This window comes from Nyctibius grandis, chromosome 2, assembly GCF_013368605.1.
Source record: "Nyctibius grandis isolate bNycGra1 chromosome 2, bNycGra1.pri, whole genome shotgun sequence".
NCBI classification, from domain to species: Eukaryota; Metazoa; Chordata; class Aves; order Nyctibiiformes; family Nyctibiidae; genus Nyctibius; species Nyctibius grandis.
In genome coordinates, this window is record NC_090659.1 from 29,776,346 (window position 1) to 29,795,633 (window position 19,288).

The window sequence follows — 19,288 nt, forward strand, 5'->3', positions numbered from 1 at the left end:
GAGTCGAGGATACAAGGGCTCTGAGGCCAATTACACCCCAACTGAAAAAGAGATACTGGCAGCATATGAAGGAGTTAGAGCTGCCTCAGAGGTAATTGGTACTGAAGCACAACTTCTCCTGGCACCCCGATTACCAGTACTAGGCTGGATGTTCAAGGGTAAGGTTCCTACTACTCATCATGCAACTGATGCTACATGGAGTAAATGGATTGCATTAATTACACAGAGGGCTCGAATAGGAAACCCTAATCGCCCAGGAATCTTAGAAGTGATCATGGACTGGCCAGAAGGCAAAGACTTCGGAATGCCACCAGAAAAGGAGGTGACACGTGCTGAAGAAGCCCCACCATATAATGAACTACCAGAGGATGAGAAGCAGTACGTCCTGTTCACCGATGGATCCTGCCGTCTTGTAGGAAAGCATTGGAAGTGGAAAGCTGCTGTATGGAGTCCTATACGACGAGTCACAGAAGCCACAGAAGGACAAGGTGAATCAAGTCAATTTGCAGAGGTAAAAGCCATCCAGCTGGCTTTAGACATTGCTGAACGAGAAAAGTGGCCAAGGCTGTATCTTTATACCGACTCATGGATGGTAGCAAATGCCTTGTGGGGGTGGTTAAAGCAGTGGAAGCGAAGCAACTGGCAGCGTAAAGGTAAACCTATTTGGGCTGTTGAACTGTGGCAAGATATTGCTGCTCGGCTAGAGAAACTAGTCGTGAAGGTACGTCATGTAGATGCTCACGTACCTAAAAGTTGGGCAACTGAGGAACATCGAAACAACCAACAAGCAGATCAGGCTGCTAAAGTGTTCCAAATAGATTTGGACTGGGAACATAAAGGTGAACTATTTTTAGCTCGGTGGGCTCATGACACTTCAGGTCATCAAGGGAGAGATGCAACATACAGATGGGCTCGTGACCGAGGGGTGGACTTAACTATGGACTCTATTGCACAGGTTATCCATGATTGTGAAACATGCGCCGCAATTAAGCAAGCCAAATGGTTAAAACCTTTGTGGTATGGGGGGCGGTGGTTGAAATATAAATATGGGGAGGCCTGGCAAATTGACTACATCACACTCCCTCAGACCCGCCAGGGTAAACGTTATGTACTTACCATGGTGGAGGCGACCACCGGATGGCTGGAAACATACTCTGTGCCCCATGCCACTGCCCGGAACACTATCCTGGGCCTCGAGAAGCAAATCTTGTGGCGACACGGCACGCCAGAGAGAATTGAGTCGGATAACGGTACTCATTTCAAAAACAGTCTCATAGATAACTGGGCCAAAGAGCATGGCATTGAATGGGTATATCACATCCCCTATCATGCACCAGCCTCTGGGAAAGTTGAACGGTATAATGGGCTGTTAAAAACTACCCTAAAAGCAATGGGGGGTGGAACCTTTAAAAACTGGGATAAGCATTTGGCACAAGCTACCTGGTTAGTTAACACCAGAGGATCTATCAACCGAGCTGGCCCTGCTCAGTCAGACCTTTTACATACAATAGAAGGGGATAAAGTCCCTGTGGTGCATGAAAGGAATCTGTTGGGAAAAACTGTCTGGGTTCTTCCTGCTACGGGCAAAGGTAAACCCATTCATGGGATTGCTTTTGCTCAAGGACCTGGATGTACTTGGTGGGTGATGCTGCAGGATGGTGGAGTCCGATGTGTCCCTGAAGGTGATCTGATCTTGGGTGAGAATACTTAATTCTGAACTGCATGATGTTAATTGCTGCATAATACTAACAGTGTTCATAAGTGTCTTTCAGGTTGAAGCAGTGGTGATGAGACCGGAGCTAGCTGCAAGTGGCGTCCAGTAACCTCCTCGAGACTGACATCTTTAACCTGCAACCCGTGGGCACGAACTGTGACAAAGCTCATATCATCTCTCCTACCCTGGGAGACTCCTAGCCAGATGGAAACCCACAATCCTGAACTAAATGAACTTGATGAACTTTTTTTTTTTTGTATAGAGATGAATCATAAACTAATGTTATCTGTATATATTTTAAAATGAAAAGTTAGTGGTGATCTGAGTATGACGTGAATGGTATGGAATAAGGGGTGGAATGTCCTGGTTTGGCCTAAACCAGGCCGATTTTCCTTTCAGTGATTTTTACTTTCAGCTAAGTCTCCTCTAAGTAACTGCATTTTCTGAAACTAACTGCATGTTTTTGCAGACAGTGTCTGCTTCCAGGACTGATAACACTCGAAGTTTGTAGTTATCACTGAGGCACCGGTAGGGATGTTGTGCAGAAAGGCTCTTGCTGTACTTATTCTTGAGAGAAACCAAGGTCACTGCTGAATTCCTCATTGCTTACGAGTGAAGAGCCGAAGGGGGGTCGCAGCTGCAGAGGGGAGCGGACAGGGCAGGTGACCCAAAATTGACCAACGAGGGTATTCCATCCCATACACGTCATTCTCGGTATAAAGGGGGGGGATCACGAGGGTCTCGCTCTCTTTCTGCTATGGCCGGTGTCCAGGGAGGACTCCGTCTGTTTTCCTGCTGCCCCCGATCCCGATCCGTGCGTTCCTGAATCCAGCTCTCGACCGTCGCTAGGCCCAGGCTGGGCCTTCCCGGAGCCTGCGCTGCAGTGCCGGTGGTGACGTGGCTGACTTCAGGGGAGCTCAATCTTGGTTTTGTATATATATTTGTATATATTTGATTATTTCTATTATTATTATTATACTTTTTTTTCATTATTATAGTTTATTAAAACTGTTTTAATTTTCCAACCCAGAAGTCTCTCTCCCTTTTCCCTTTCCCTTTCCCTCTGGGGGGAGGCGGGGGGGATAACAGAGGGCATCTGCCGCAGGTTTAATCGCCAGCTCAGCTTTAAACCGCGACAACTGGCCAATTTATCACGTGCGTTAGACGTGAATAATTTGGGGTTGTATTCAATTGTGATATTATTAAGAAGCCTTAAGAAAGTTATTCCTACCCTATCAAAGGAGATATGAATGTTAAAAACTGCGAACTACACAAATTATTACAAAAGCATATTTCAAGTGTACCTCACTGGAGGCTGTTGCTGTCATCTTCTCATGCACTGATATCTGCCCTGCAGCACTATTTACTGGCTCCATTTCTCTTTCTCTCTTTTATCTATTTTTTTAACATTCTTTTTAATAAGCATATTGCTTTTCAACACATTTAGCATGCAAGTTTAGTGAAATGGTCATGTTAGTTATAGACGGTTGTAGCTAATGTATTATTATTCATCTTGTTACAGAGAGTGGAAGTCAATATTTTTTTAATCCTGTAACCACAAGACTATTTATGCCGTGGTATCATCTCTTGTACTGCATCGTAATCCATTTCCACAGAGGTTTTTAGTCTTCCAGAATAATTTTGTTGGTTTATCTCCCTATTGGCTGTTTCATTTCAATATATATATGCTAGTGTTAATAGTTTTAACAAAACATATCCAGTCATTATACACAACATAGCAAAATGTCATATTCCTCTTTTGTTTGAAATACGTTCAAGTCGACAGATAGTTACTTACAGGTACAGACTGTGAAAATCTCCAGGCTGGGATATGCTCTGATCCGTAGATATGAATTACTACAATAGTAATAAAGATCATTTGCAAAAATTTGGTTTCTGCACTTCAGTCTGAGGTGCTTGTTTCAGACCTCTAAGCTCATTTGCTTTTAATCTGTACCTGTAAAAATCTATATGTTTAAGGGAGGAATTATTCATAGAGCAGGCTGTTCTTTTTCTTAGAAGCCTGAAAATTGAAATATCATCAGCCATACAATTCTCAGCATTTACAAAATTGAAATATATCATGTGTTGTTTTGCATGAGAACTGGTTTTGGGGGGGATTTTTGTTTTTGTTTTCACCTGAGTGCATGATATGCACAAGGTATGGCTTCACTAAGGGCAAATCATGCCTGACAAATTTGGTGGCCTCCTACGATGGGGTTACAGCACTGGTGGAAGAGCAACTGATGTCACCTACCTCGACTTGTGCAAAGCATTTCACGCTGTCCCACGCTACTTCCTTGTCTCTAAATTGGAGAGACATGGACTTGATGGATGGACCACTTGGTGGAAAAAGAACTGGCTGGATCGTCGCACTCAAAGAGTTACAGTCAAAGCATTACTTGGCTTGATTTCCAAGTGAACACCAGTGAGGAGTGGCATTCCTCAGGGGTCTGTATTGGGATCGGTCCTGTTTAACATCTTTGTTGGCAACATGGACAGTGGGTTTGAGTGCACCCTCAGCAAGTTTGCTGATGACACCAAGGTGTGTGGTGCAGTCGACACGCTGGAGAGAAGGGATGCCATCCAGAGGGACCTTCACAGGCTTGAGAGGTGGGCCTGTGTGAACCGCATGAAGTTCAACAAGGCCAAGTGCAAGGTCCAGCACGTGGGTCAGGGCAAACCCAAGCACAAATACAGGCTGGGTGGAGAATGGGTTGAGAGAAGCCCTGAGGAGAAGGACTTGGGGAGTGATGCTTGACGAGAAGCTCAACATGGCCCGGCAACGTGCACTTGCAGCCCAGAATGCCAGCTGTATCCTAGGCTGCATTAAAAGCAGCATGGCCAGCAGGTCAAGGGAGGTGATTCTCCCCATCTACTCTGCTCTTGTGAGGCTACACCTAGAGTACTGCGTCCAGCTCTGGGGCCCCCAACATAAGAAGGACATGGAGCTGTTGGAGCGAGTCCAGAGGAGGGCCATGAAGGTGATCAGAGGGCTAGAGCACCTCTCCTATGAAGACAGGCTGAGAGAGTTGGGCTGTTCAGCCTGGAGGAGAGAAGGCTGTGGGGAGACCTTCTAGCAGCCTTCCAGTACCTGAAGGGGGTCTACAGGAAAGATGGAGATGGACTTTTTACAAGGGCATGTAGTGATAGGATGAGGGGTAACAGTTTTAAACTGAAAGAGGGTAGATTTAGATTAGATATTAGGAAGAAATACTTTACTGTGAGGGTGGTGAGACACTGGAACATGTTGCCCAGAAAAGCTGTGGATGCCCCCTTGCTGGAAGTGTTCAAGGCCAGGTTGGGTGGGGCTTTGAGCAACCTGGTCTAGTGGAAAGGTGATCCTGCCTGTGGCAGGGGGGTTGGAACTAGATGATGTTTAAGGTTCCTTCCAACTGAAAACCATTCTATGTTTCTATGATTCTAAGATGCACCACCCTTGTAGATATATTGCTGAAAGAAGTATGAGGTAAAGGGGCTGTAAGCTGTTAGGCTCTGTCTATCAACTCTGGTATTTTGATTACTGTAAATTGTAATCTTCTACTTTTGGCACTATTTTTGATAACTTTTCAAGATAATTCAGTGGATTTAGAAGAGAGCTCTAGCATTCAAATAACAGCTTCAAGGTAGGTGAAATCTAAGCTCTAAATAACTTCATACTAGTTGTAGAACAGTTTATTATGACATCTCAAAAGCTATGTTTGGATGAACTTAGTGGAGCTATTAATTACTTTCTGTACTTATTACTGTTAATACCATTTCTATAAGCTTTGGAATTTAAAATGTAAATAAGATATTAAGCTGCCTAAGTATTTAAAAGATTTAAAGGAAAAAAAGCTTACATCACTGTCTAGTATTTCAGTGACCTCCAAGGGACAGATAACAGTGAAGACCAGCAAAATCAGACATTCGCTGCAAAAAAACATTAACTTGTTAATATCACATATTAACATGACATGTATCTCTCACCCTTCCAAATTCTGATTATATTTCTGGAAGCTGTAAGAATATCATGCATTTCTCCATATTTTGATTAGAATACAAATATATCTACATGTGAGCATGGTAAATTGTTGGTGGATGGATATCTTGAATTCTTTTAGACTGCAAAGTAAAAGCACAATGAGAAAGACAGGAGAGAGAAGACAACAGAAGCTATGGATTTGGAAAGAGTAGAATGCACTAAGCAAAAGTCATATAGAGATGTCTAAATCTATAAAAGTAAGCTCTGGTTAGATCAACATCACATTAGGTTTTGTTACCAGAATAGCATACATTCTATATTGAATGTTTTTTTTTAATCTATCATTTTCTTCATAAAAAGGAAAACTATCAGCTTCCATATAAACTGTCCTAAAAATAACAATAATAAAAAAAAAAGAGTAAAACTCTAGTTTAAAATTCAGCCCTGGTGCAGCAATGAACAAGTGCATATCCTGCACCCATTTACTTCAGCAGAACTTCATACATATCATGACTTCAATGGGTTTTGCCTTGTGCTGAGGTCTATTTGTATGTTCTCCATAAGAGTTTTAGCATTTAATATCTGAATACAAAGTTTTAGGCTTATTTGTCACAAAAAAAAAAGAGAAATTGCTGCATTTTTGAACCAGAGTCTTCGTGTTCATTGTTGAAAATATTTCACTATTTTTTAAACATTTATTTTTTCATTTAGTTTTGTTGTGCAGTAGAATGCATGGGAAATTTAAAACATGATCACAGGCTGCCACATGGCACGGCAAAGTACTGTTGTCCCTCTGGGCACCGTCTCCCCTTTGAACTGCCCTGTGAGCTGGATGGTAACAATATTATGGCCTCAAGAAATGGTCACTTGTAGGGAAAAAGTGGAGACTGAATTGTGACTGCACTGTCCTTTGATCCCTGCCTCTGCTCAGCTTCACAGAAGAAGAAAAGTTTGCAAGTCCACTTCTTGGCACCAGGTCTCTTCCTGACATAAAGGCTGAGCTCCCCACAGGTTGCTGGCCAGTGCTGGAGCCAGGCCTCCGACCATGCTCTCCCCCTTCCAGCACCCACCCAGGACTCAAAGGCCTCCTGCCCACGCCATTGTTCTCACATGCAGTAGAAAACACAAGGAACCAAAGGACTCTCCTTTTCCCCTTTAAGCCCATCCACAGTGTGGCAAGACTTCATTTTCCTCTGCTCCGAAGGCCAAGATGGCTTACAGTGTGGCGGCCTATGACACTGAGCTATATACAGTGGCAGCAAGTGACAAAGCTCGAAGAGCAGTCAGCAGAGCTGCTCTGTAAATCATCCTGTTCATTAGTAAATGGTTGTTAAAGAGTAACTCAGCTTGCACTTCACTTTACAGCCTCATACATCAGTCAAGCACTGCACCGCCCACTGTTGGTGCTGGATTCCCAAGTAAGGGACATCAGCATTGTCAGATTGCAAAGTTGTCCTCTTTCTCTGATGCCTCGGGGACACAAGGTTAGCAACCCCACAGTCCGACCCCTCACAACTGACTCACGGCAATATGCAAAGTAGGAAAGTCAGGCTTCTTCTAGTCAAATGGGAATTTGAAATGTGTCTGACGTTCTCCTAACCAGTCGCCGATATAAGGCATTGAAGAATGTGTGTTCTAGATCATCTACAAACTCATTCCAAAACTCATGTATGTGTTTTACATCATCAGTTCAGAAGCCTTAGCTTTCTTATCTTGATTTGGGATAGCTCAGCTTTGTGTCCTGAATGGCCTCAGTCTGATCCCTGGTTTGTTATATAGGACAGCATATGTTGCATTAAAGGGTGCTTTTCTACTATTCAAGCTGGTGTGGGCTTGGAGAATTTCTGTTGGTCAGAAGAAATATACCACCCACTGGTACATTAGTGTGTGCGCCTGGGTGGGTCTCTCTGACAGGCTCCCCTCAGTGCCTGAACTACACGGGCTAGGAGGTCCACTTGCACCTGCTGGATTTCAGCAAAAGCCTGTGTTGGGAGAACACGAATGAGCCATACTAGTAGAGATATCTTTTGTACTACAGCACATTCACTACTCACAGCATCTTCATTAGAAGCAAGTAATTCTGTGGCAATACCTCAAATGAAGTCGTAACAGCATCAGTGTTTGCATTACCTGCCTTATATGGAAAGCATGAACAGGGGAAGCTCTCCAGAACTGTGTTCACACTCGAATCAAAGGTCTCACTTCTCCTGATGTGTACCTGAAGGCTTCATCGGTACCAAGAGAAGAGCAGCCTCTTGCAATGGCTGCACTGCAGAAACATTCCATCCTAAGATTGGAGGGAAGCATTGCACAATCCAGCTAGATTAAAACAGATTAAAAGACCTATCCATTAAGTGGAAAAACAGTTGGAAGCAAATTTCAGGATAGTTCAGTAACAGCTGCAGGAATCCCTGGTTGAACAACCATGTTATGCAAATTGAACTAAACTTGTGATGGTGAACAAACAGTGCGTACACTGGAATTGGCACATGGTGCTACTATTGGGAACATGCCACCTGCTCCTGGGCTATGGTGTGGGAACTTGTATGTTCTCAGCATGCCACCACCACTTTGCAAATGCACCATGCATGTTTGGAGAAGCTTTGCTGTTGTACGGAGATGGGGACCAGGAGGTCATAAGGCAGCTAAAGACTTTCTTCAGTTGAAATCACTTGACATAAACTTCATATGAGGTGTGGACTAAATGGTCTTTTCAACTGTCAAGTCTAGGAATGGCCATGTTGAGAGGGTATTGTGCAAAAGCTTCTAGGTCTGCAGGAACTAGAGTTCTTTGTCAGGTATTCAGCTCTCCATTTCACAAGCACTGGTATCTGTCTACAGAAGTTTTTAGAGTCTTATGGACGAATGCCTTGTTCCATTTAACAGAAAATTCTAGTAAACCACTGATTTTGAAAACCTCTTGCTTCTGCTTTGAAATAGTATGATGGGAATCTAACTGAATTCTTAATTTGAAAGGAAAAGACTAAGAGATTTCAGATCTTACTTAGCTTTTTCACTTTGCAAATCAATTTTTATTCCATATATTCAAATACATATATTGTAAAATTAGGTACTTAATTGTGTTTTTAAATAGAGCTGGAATACTTATTAATTGCCACGTTTGCAGCATTTAAATTCTTTTCATCTGTCAGTATATTAAGGGAAAAAAGGAACATTCAAAGGCAGAATGGGAAAATTTTTACTGGGAATTATGTGCTTGTGTTGAGAAAACAGAATGCAATCTGAGAGTAGGGAAGACCAAGGCTGAAGTAAATTCCCTGACAAAGACCAAAAGAACTCAGTTGCAATATAGTTACCTTTCATGAAACAAAATATTGTATCTTATTGAATCTGATGCATAATACAAAAACGAGAAGATTGTTTTAGTGTCTGGATGATTACTATTCTCAGCAGCCATAAGAGAAACAGATCTTTGTATCTTGATCTCATTAAGGACACTCCAGGTTTTGCTCAGCCTTTGAGAAAGGAAATGTTTTAGGCTGCTCTGCAGTGATTGTTTGATTGTCTGCAAGGAAAGCTGCCTGATGGCCTTACAGGATCTGCATGTAGGGAGCACAAGATCTACCTGAGATTGTATCTTATGCAGGCATATAGGATATGACAGAAAATACAACAAAATGTTGGAGACTTTAAGTTAAAATCTGACCATGTAAATAAACTGATGCACATGGAGATGCATGTGAAGTTACATTTACATTTGGAAGGCCCAGGCTCAGCTATGCATTTCTGTCATCTCTGTTTTGTGTCAAGCAGATTCTTAAAACCCTTTTCATGTACTTCTTTGGTGGGTAAATAATAACAAGTCAACATCAACCATCTGTTGCACATTAACTATTTTAATGAATCCAGTGATGCCTGGTTTAATGGTCTTTTTGACTTAGTTGCCAATATCAGCAGGATGAGCTTCATAATTGACAAGGGTACGTAATTGATTTTTGCAGGTGGAAATGTGCCACTTATTACTATACACTGAGAGAAGGGTCTTCAGAGACTGTGTGTTTTGATCTCTAAAAATGTAAATTGTTTTGGCTTTGAAAGATGAAATTTGGTCTTTAAGGCACTGTCAAAGGCTAGCTGAAGGAGGGAAGAAAGGGCTCACTGAGGAAAATTAAATCTGAGCTGTAAGCTAGCTATAAATTGCTAGAAATATGCTAGAAAATGCTGGAAAAATATCTTTTCTGCAGACCCAGTTTTCAGCAGCAGCTTTGACAAAGGACAGTGAGCAGCAACGGAAACTCAAGAGCAGAACAGGTGCCTCTAAGAAAGTGTCAGTGCTGTCATCCAAAAGCAGTAACCAGGATCTTGTATCTGATGACAGTTGAGAATGCAGTATGGAAAAAAAAAGTCTCATCAACACTGGTATTGCTTTTAAACATGATGTTTGTCTTGTTCCACAAGGACAAAGGGGAAATAAGCATCACTGCCCATATCCCAGGCTGAACAGAAATGTGAAATTCTGCTACTTTTTGAGGGGAAAGTACAAGCTTTAAACTCCAGTACAAAAAAAAAAGGAATAACTGTGCCTTATTTTTCTCACCTTCGTAAATGAAAACTTGAAAGAGCAGAGAAGTAATTTTCTTAAAATAAGATGGCACAAATTTTTGCACCCACCTATTAAAACACCACTTTCATCTAAAAGAACGAGACATGTGCTATGCCCTTTAATGTTCAATACACTTCATAATGTTCAAATGGCTGATGGGGACCATCTTCTTCAAGATTTTCAGCACAGATAGTTCACTTGTGGAAAACATCTCTCATGACTACTTGAAATTTCCCCTCACATAGCAATGTGGTATCTTCACAGAGGAAATCAGGAGCTACAAATTACAAGAGGAGACAGAAAAGGTCCAAAGATGCCAGAGAAGCATTTGTTCTGAAGCTGGGAATAAGATATATGACCTTCCTGTCATCTTCAGGAATGACAGATAAGTGAAGTGGGCTAATGGAGCGACACAAAGGTGCACTCATCCAGAAAAATGTTATCTGCATTTTAATGTTATGGGTGGTAGAAACCTTTGAAGCTGGTTTAAGAAAATAAGTTTTGGAAGTTTTGCCACTTCATTGTAATGGATGACTATATAATAAAGTCCCATCTATAACAATATCTGGTAGTGATACTTACATAAAGTTGGGCAAATACAGCCTGCAGGTTTTTCTGAGTTTTTCTTTCCTAGAGTTTTTGTGGCACTCATCACTGCAGTATCTAAGCATCCTCTGGTTAATTAGATATGCATGATAGGCTCCTTACTGGGAGCCTGCTTCCTAGTTTAGGAGGTTTTGCTTTGGGTAAACATGGCATTTTTACTCTTCTTCATCCCTCATTAATTTAATGATGGTGAGAAATCTTCTCTCAAAGGGGCTCCTGCAGTGCACCCTGAATGTCATCATTAGTTTGGAAGTTCATTTCTCTGCTAAATATTTCAGCTGAAATTATATATTTCCTGCTCTTGTGTACTTTGATGTAGGCTCTGTAGCTTACCTTTTCTCACCAGACTGCAACTACCTTGATAGATTATGGCCAAAGACTTGGCTAGTTGGACCCTAGCTTGCTGAAGGTGTTGAAAGTGTACCTTATGTTGGCATTAAAAGTCTGCAAGAAGCTCACAGAGTAATCAAAGCACAGCAGCTGCCTGGACCATTGACATGGCATGTATGAACTTGCTTTCACTTTCATCCCTGATATGGTAAGTGTCACAACCCAATTTGGGACTTTTGACGTTGGTTCATGGACTTGGATGGGGCTCTGTGAGGCCTTCCCAGCCACCTGAGCCAAGAGACTTTTGTCCATGCTAAGTGAAAGACTAAGTCTAACAGGACCCCAAAGCTGTGCATAACTCTCACAAATATGGTTCACAAACAGCACGGTCACAAAGTCCTTCAGACTATTGCCCTATTGCATCTCTTAGTGCTTCTGTCTTGCCCACATGAGGTTCTGCTCTGGTACGTATAGGTTCTTGACCATATTGGTGTCCTATACTTTTAATGACAACGCAATTAATTCTTTTTCTTGGGACACTTTTGTGGCTGAAGCCTGTGAATTTGCTTTGCTGAGCTTACCACCTCAATGACTTATCTATATATTTTTATTCATTATAATCTGCATAATAATAATAATTGTATCAGAATACTTGTTTCCTACTGGAACTGGCCTCCGACAATTGCTTTTATCTGAGAATTTTGTGAACAGTGGAGAAAAGAAAAATCCTTTCTTTTAAACTGTAAAATACCATAAGTGGCCACATTTTTATAAAAGCTGTCAAAGTTTTGTAAATCATGAAGAAATTAGTAAGACTGCAACCTGTTTATAGATGGCTTGTGACGATCACTTAATACGTTAGTTTTAATGGCCAATTTTACCACTGTTAGCTCAATCAGCACAAGAATTATATTTCTGAAAGCTAAGACAACTTGGACACATTATCCAAATTTCTTTCCAACACGTTGGAAGCAAAGCAAACTGCTGTGTTTACTGAAGAGGACAGCTTTGCTGTGAGAGTTTATTTTTATTCCTCTTCTTACTCAGTTACAGGGAAAGATCCTATAATTATCGACTATCTTTTAGTGGTGATTTACTTGGCAAAGATTGATTAGCACAGTCACTCTAAAGCAATTTTCATCACAAAATATTAGATGGTTTCTTTTCCTACTTGATTAGCAGTCCTTCTTCAGGTTACATTGTAGATGTAATTCTGTAAACATGGCTTGCAAAGTGCTGTTATATGGCAAATCCATACCTAAATATAGAAATTCTTAAATATTTATGGGTACTAATTGTCCCATGTGCATACATGTGTGTGTGTGTGTTTGTATATATGCATATGAAGAAAATCTGAAAATGTCAATTATATTCTAAATATTGAGCTAAAGATTTGGATTGAGAGATTAATCTTCCATATATGTATAATAATAATATTTTTGTTTGATCTTATCATCCTGTCCCAGCATAATATGCATAAAAGAAGTTAAAAAATCCTTATATATGCTTAGCAGAAAGTAATTCATGTGTGTCCTTAAAAATACAGGTAGCTTAATACATTTTAACTCAGGAATTATGTTCAGATTGTTTTGGGGTTTTTTATTTATTTGGAATGCTTGCTTTTTGAGCTATTCTGTTTTAAGCTTTGGGCTTTAAAGGCTGCCCTGTTTGGCTCTGTTCTCTAGGGCTGACCTTAGGTGAACTGCTACCCCAACTGAAGAAATTATATGTAATTCCTATCCTAAAATCTTCCTCAGATTGAAAAGAAAGCAGAAGCAGCCATGTTCAAGTACAGATTCAGCACAGCTGCTGAAGTGTCCACAACTCTTGGTATCGCAAGGCAATGTGTACAGTATAGATCAAATAATATAGCTCACTCTTACAGACATGCAAATAATACATTTGCCTATAAAAATGTTATATGTGCATTAACAAAAACATAGGTTTAATGAGTAACTGAACATCCTTAATTCTTCTTCTTGGTGCAGGTTCCTATGCTGTACAAACACAAGGGCTAGCAAACTGCAGGTATGTGCACAGGAGACACAGAATATCTATCAGATGGGGAGTTTCATTGCTTTGAGTAACTTCTTAACCTGGAGCTGATTTAGAAAAAAGGAAAGAGGCTTCTACCCCCAGATCATGGCCTGGGGCAACAGTCTTCCCTCAGTAAGCAGCCGTTACTGTGCTACAAAAGGAGAGGCTGAATGTGAAGCCTGTGCAGGGGATGCAGGACTTGGGAGAGGGATGAGTTCAACAGGTACCTGCAGTAGGTCCCTGTCTCCCACCTGGGCTAGCAGCCAGCATGAGGATGTTCACAGTCTTCTTCAGTGGCTGAGATGAAATTATTTCCTGATTTCCCCAGAATTTTGTTTTTTGAGATGGGGTAAATCAGTCTTTCACTTTTCCTTGACTTTTCTTGCAATGCCAGCTTGGCTACTCAGTTCCAACAGTGGACACAACATTTCAGACCAAAAGTTTTTTTACATAGTGAAGCAGGAGAAATTAAAGTCTTTTGAGGTTTCAGCGGATTTTCTCAGTCTTCAAATGGGGCAAGTCGTCCTGGCTTGGCACAACCCAGCCCACAGTTGTGCATAGGATAACATACTCTCCTGTATCTCCTACTCTCCTGCAAGTCACAAAGGCAGATAAAAACGGGAAGACAATCTTGCATTCAAAAATCAAATCTGAGCAAAGCTTCTGAATTTTTGTTGAGTTGCTAAATATATAGCCCTGTTTTCAGCTAAAACTTAGCTCTGTTTATAGGTCTTATTTTTCTGTGTGCTTATGTTGTATCTACTATAAGAGTTAATGGAGTTGTAACATACCATATATAACAAATGAACATGAGAAACCGATGTTGTCATGCAAAGTCCCACAGTTACTACCTTATAAAGTACTGGAAAAAATAAGTTCAAATATTTGCAAATATATCTTGGCTTTCTCTTATATAAACACACAGTCCCAGAGGTAAGTGTTTAAAAAGGATTCCCCCTGATCTGCAGATAAAAACTGCATATTCACATAGAGGCCTAAGTTTGAATTCTTGCTTACCAAGTAGCAGAAAAGACTAAGTAACCAGGCTAGTACACACCATTCTTCTAAGCATGATGCCAGGCTGTAAAATTAATAGATACAAAAGCCTGAGGAAAGAAAAGCAGATACGTAAGCTTTTAGAAAGGTAACTCTGTTGCATCACTGTAACACACAAAAACCCATGACAGTATCATCACAAGAAAATGTTATTATTCTGTGTAATTTTCATATTTTTCTAACAGAGAGGCTTTAAGTCGCTGATGTAGAACCTAAGTTAACGAAAAGAATCGGAAAATTTCTTGAGTCTCCAATGCTCCATTTTTTCCTTAAATATACATATTTAGTTCTATATGTATGGGATATTAGCAAATATATTATAGCACTTTTTACAATGTAAGAGATGTTAATAACAGGAATAGCCCATATATTAAATTTAAACTGTAACCTCTTTGCAGACTTTTTTTGCAAACTCTTACCATTAGAAGCAGTGATGGTAGCAGGCAGCATGCAGTGTGGTGGGGCTCTTCACGTCGCACCATTTTCCATTTCTGAATTGGCTCTGTACCACTAGTAGTATACACATACCACAGTTTGAGACCCCTCAATTTATGTCAGGAATCTGGGTGAAAGCAGTGAGCTCATGTAGAAGAACTGAAAATGTTTTTACTTAGCCAAATGAGAGACGTTGAGATTATTTTAAATAGTATTTGTGGCAAATCATGATATTCCAGTTGAACAATAATGAAGAAAACTCACTGATCTGTAATGATTTCTGTTTCTTGTAAAACGTTTGATTATTCAGCTGGAGAAGATCTCTCAGAACATGCAGTATGACCTCCTGTGTGGAGTATGATATTCCTGTACAGTAAGTCAACAAGAAATGTATCTAACTTATTTTTGAACACCGTTAATGAAGGTGAGTCAGGTTCATCAGCAGAAAGCATTTTTCCATTGTCTAATTGCTTGTCTTCTAAGAAATGTTTCCTTTTATCTAATTCTGATCTTTTAATTTTACACCATTAATTATTATTTGATTTCTAAAAAGAAAGCATGCAGTTATTCCTTTAGCTTTCTCTTCAGATGTAAGCAACTGGTAAACAGCTTCAAAGACAGTTAAGTAATGCCAGCATAGTGCTCCATAATATATGATAATCACCTTTGCCATGGCTGTATTTCAAATGAGACCAAAAAAAAAAAGGCAACTTAGATAGGTACTTGGTTTAAAGAAAAGGCTTTAAAAAAATATCTCCTCAGTAGCCAAATCTAAAATATTAGACACAGGAACCAAACCCAACCTTTTATAAATAATGTATTTGTTACTGAAGTGAGGGATACATTTAGTTTTTGTTATATCTGAGTGGATACTTTCAAAATACTCTGTCAGACAAAATATTGGAAAATATCTCAATTGTATATTTGCACTGAAGAACATACTACTGAATTAGATTTATTAGTACAAAATCCCATCATAAGCCCTCAAATCCATTCGAATGCTACCTGTAACTATTACACTTCACAGAAGCAGAAATTAGAAAATGTATAACCAACCTTTAATTCAAATGCTGAACCGTGTCTTTGAAATGTGTGTTGTTGATAGCAAATCATATAAGATATCAAATCAGGAAATAATAATAATCTTTTATCACTTGTTTTCTTGTGATGCTAGTTCAAACTGTTGCGAGAAACCTTTTAAGTGATAGGCAGGAAATGAAGGTTTTCTGCTGAAGAACATTGCAAATTCCCATCTCAGTGAGTGATTATGAGCGTTGCCTGATGTCAACAGACAGTGCAGTTGTTTATACCCTACTCATCTCTCCTTTTAAGTCCCAGGCTTATATCACACTATTTTTTTCTAAACTCATTATAGTTGGGACTAAAATGTGCCGATAAGTCATAACATTTTCCTAGAGACCATCTGGTGTCCAAAGTCACGGGAATGTTGGCTTCTCTGCCTCACCTCACATGCAGTTAATCTTAAATGTGTTACTCTTCATTTAGCGGAGAAGAAAATGAAGTCGAGTGTCTCCTTCGGTTGCAAATAAGGAAAATTTAAAAGAAAAAAGAAACATTTGAAAAAGACATCAGAACAGTAAGTGATTATACCTAACCCTGTGGAGCTGAGGTTGAGAGCTTAAAAGCTCCTTTCTAATTTTCAGATGAAGGGTAATTATTACACAGCAAGGTTCAAATTCAAAAAAATAACAGTAAAAGTTGCAACATGGGAATTGAGACAACAGATGAGTGACTATAGAGAAACACCCCTATATTTTGGTCACAGTTGAATTTTTAAAACAGATATTCCTTTCCAAGGAGTGAAAGTCCTGCCTGCTGATGTGAGGGGTTCGACTCTGCAACCCATGTGCTGCCGGCCACTTCCCCGAGAGCCGCTTCCCCACAGCTGGTGCGTCTGCTTGCCCAAGAGCCTTGTGCTAGGGTTTGCACGCGAGGGTCACATCTCCTCACCCTGCTGTTGCAGGATGCTCTGCATTGTCCCTCCAACAAAAAGTTAACTCTAGCAAGGGAAAAGTGGATTTATGCCTCCTTCACATGTGCGACACCCTGAGCCTCGCCAGAAGCTGCAGCCATAGCCAGCAGCTTGGGTAACCAGCATCTGCACCCTCTCCTGTAAAGGACAACAGTCTATATGGCCAGACAGGGATGTCTTCACCTAGCAGTATTCTCAGATTTTTACTCTTTCTCTTCCACACAAGACTAAATCCATAATTGTAAAGCTTCTCGGAGGGATGTAGCGAATTGTTTCTTCCATGCTTTAACGAGAACGCCAACATGTAGATGATGCTCAGAGCAAATCCTTTGACCACATTTATCCTCATTCTAAGGGAACTGAATAAAGCTCTTGTCTGCCAGCGTTAGGATTCATATAATCAGACATGGTTACTTTATTTGTATTTATTTCTATCCACTGAAAGAAAATAGCATTCTTTTTCCAGAAGAGATTAATTTTATTTTATTTTTTCCACAGAAAGCAGCATACCCCAAATTGGAAGATGTACACTTAAGGCCATTATAACACTGAAAATAAAACAGCAAACACAAATCCAGCAAGAAGTCTGGGGATTGTTCTGAAAGGCAGATAATAAAATGACATTTTACTGGTGATGACGCCTATTCTAGACAGACAGTGACAGCTGAGTGTCAGTGACGGATGAAGCAATTCCTGTGTGTGTATAGATAGACACTAGCAAAGCCACCAGGACTTTGTATTCTTTCCAGACATGTTAATTGGGGTTTTGCAATTAAAATTAGCTTGAGCAGACTTAGGCCCCTAATTACCATGAGTCTAATTGTACATATCTAGAAGAAAGAATTTAAATAAGTAATATTTTTAAGCCTCTTCAACTATATGAATGAGTATTTGACAGCCAACCAAATGATTTTAAAGTGAGATACCTAGAGACCTCCTAAGCTCAGACCTAGCTGGAGACTGGGCATGAATTTGCTTCCCAAGGCATTAAGCATATAATTGCAGGGTGGATTGATGCCACCTGGATAAAAGAACCCAGATGAGCTGCAGATGTCAGGTGTCCAGTCAACCTAAAAAAAACCCAAACCAACTGCACACTACTGAAGTTGGATAAAACATTGTCCAACCTTGGCTTTAGACAAGATAAATGTCTGAAGAGATCATTAATGTTGGGGGATGAAAGAATTAAATATTGTTTTGGTAAGTGGTTGTTTTTAATTAAATGGCAGATGTGCGAAGCGGCTAAAAGATTTAGTATATTATAAACCTTGAAAAGATATATTAATAAGCCTAGCATTGGTAGTCTATGTAACTAACACTGGTACATAAAAACATATGCACACCCTCTTATTTGCACAAAACTACTGCCATTAAAAAAACAAGTGCTGATGAGCCAATGTTGCACTCTCTTTACCTTTGATCAAAGTACTTTTTGTTATATCTTTGACTTGCTGAATTCTAACAAACATGGGAACAAGCATTTAAAAAGTACTCTAGTCTGAGAAACATGACTGTTTCAAAGAAAGACTGATGCTTAACATAAATGACTATTCATCTCTTCTACGCCAAATGTCATAGCTAAGCACTGTAATCTATTTCTTTATTGTAACCATTTGATAGCAATCTATACACAATGCTTAAATCCAAAACTATTAGATCAACTTTTCTAAAAGAAGTCTGGCTGACAGGCAAAGTCTGAGAGAAGACAGCACTACCAGGATTCCTGCTAATAGTTGTACTGCATGTGGCTAAACTTATCTGAGCGGGACTAAAGTATCAAGGTGTTGACAAGAAGATATATTAATAATAATTCATTTAAGGCACTGAAGTCCCTCTCAGCTTGCCCCAAGGGATATGCTTTTCAACCCACACCTTTAAAATGCGCAGGGATAGTTGCAACCCAATGATAATCCCACTTGCAAGAAAACTAGTTTACTTTGGTTTCAAAGTGTGCTTGCGCATTTCAAAGTGCCTAAGGTATTTGATCTTACTTGTTTCAGGAGTTCCATATTAATACACAAAGTTATATAATTTATAGTCAAACGTGAAAAGTTTTGCCATTTATATACAGATCGGTATCTTCTAATTTATTTATCCCAAGCTATATCAAGGTCAATAAGGTTATATTAAATCTCATTGCCTGTGGTTGCAATTAACAAAAATTGACATGTAGTTAAAGAGCAGCCTTCAGCACCTGCTGCTGCTGGATACATGTTGCAATACTAGAACCTCCCTGCTCAAGTGCAGACATTAATTTTTACCAGTGTTTAAAATGTTGGATTCTGCACCACAATAAATTAAATTGAAGGGAACAGCGAGGATCAACGCTATTCATATTATTTCTACATTATGCATACATCTGGCACTTTACCAAGACAGAACAATATGAATGACTGACAGTTACTCTTTTCTTCCTCCACTTAAAATGTGTTGTGTACATATGTGTTTATAGGCAGATAATATTTAAGCATATGTATGTTGTATGTGTTTTATATGCATGCACATATATACTCATTTGAAGGTAAAGTAAAGCCATGAAATAAGAAATTTTCCCTTTATTTACCCTGTTTTCCACAACCAACGGGTATG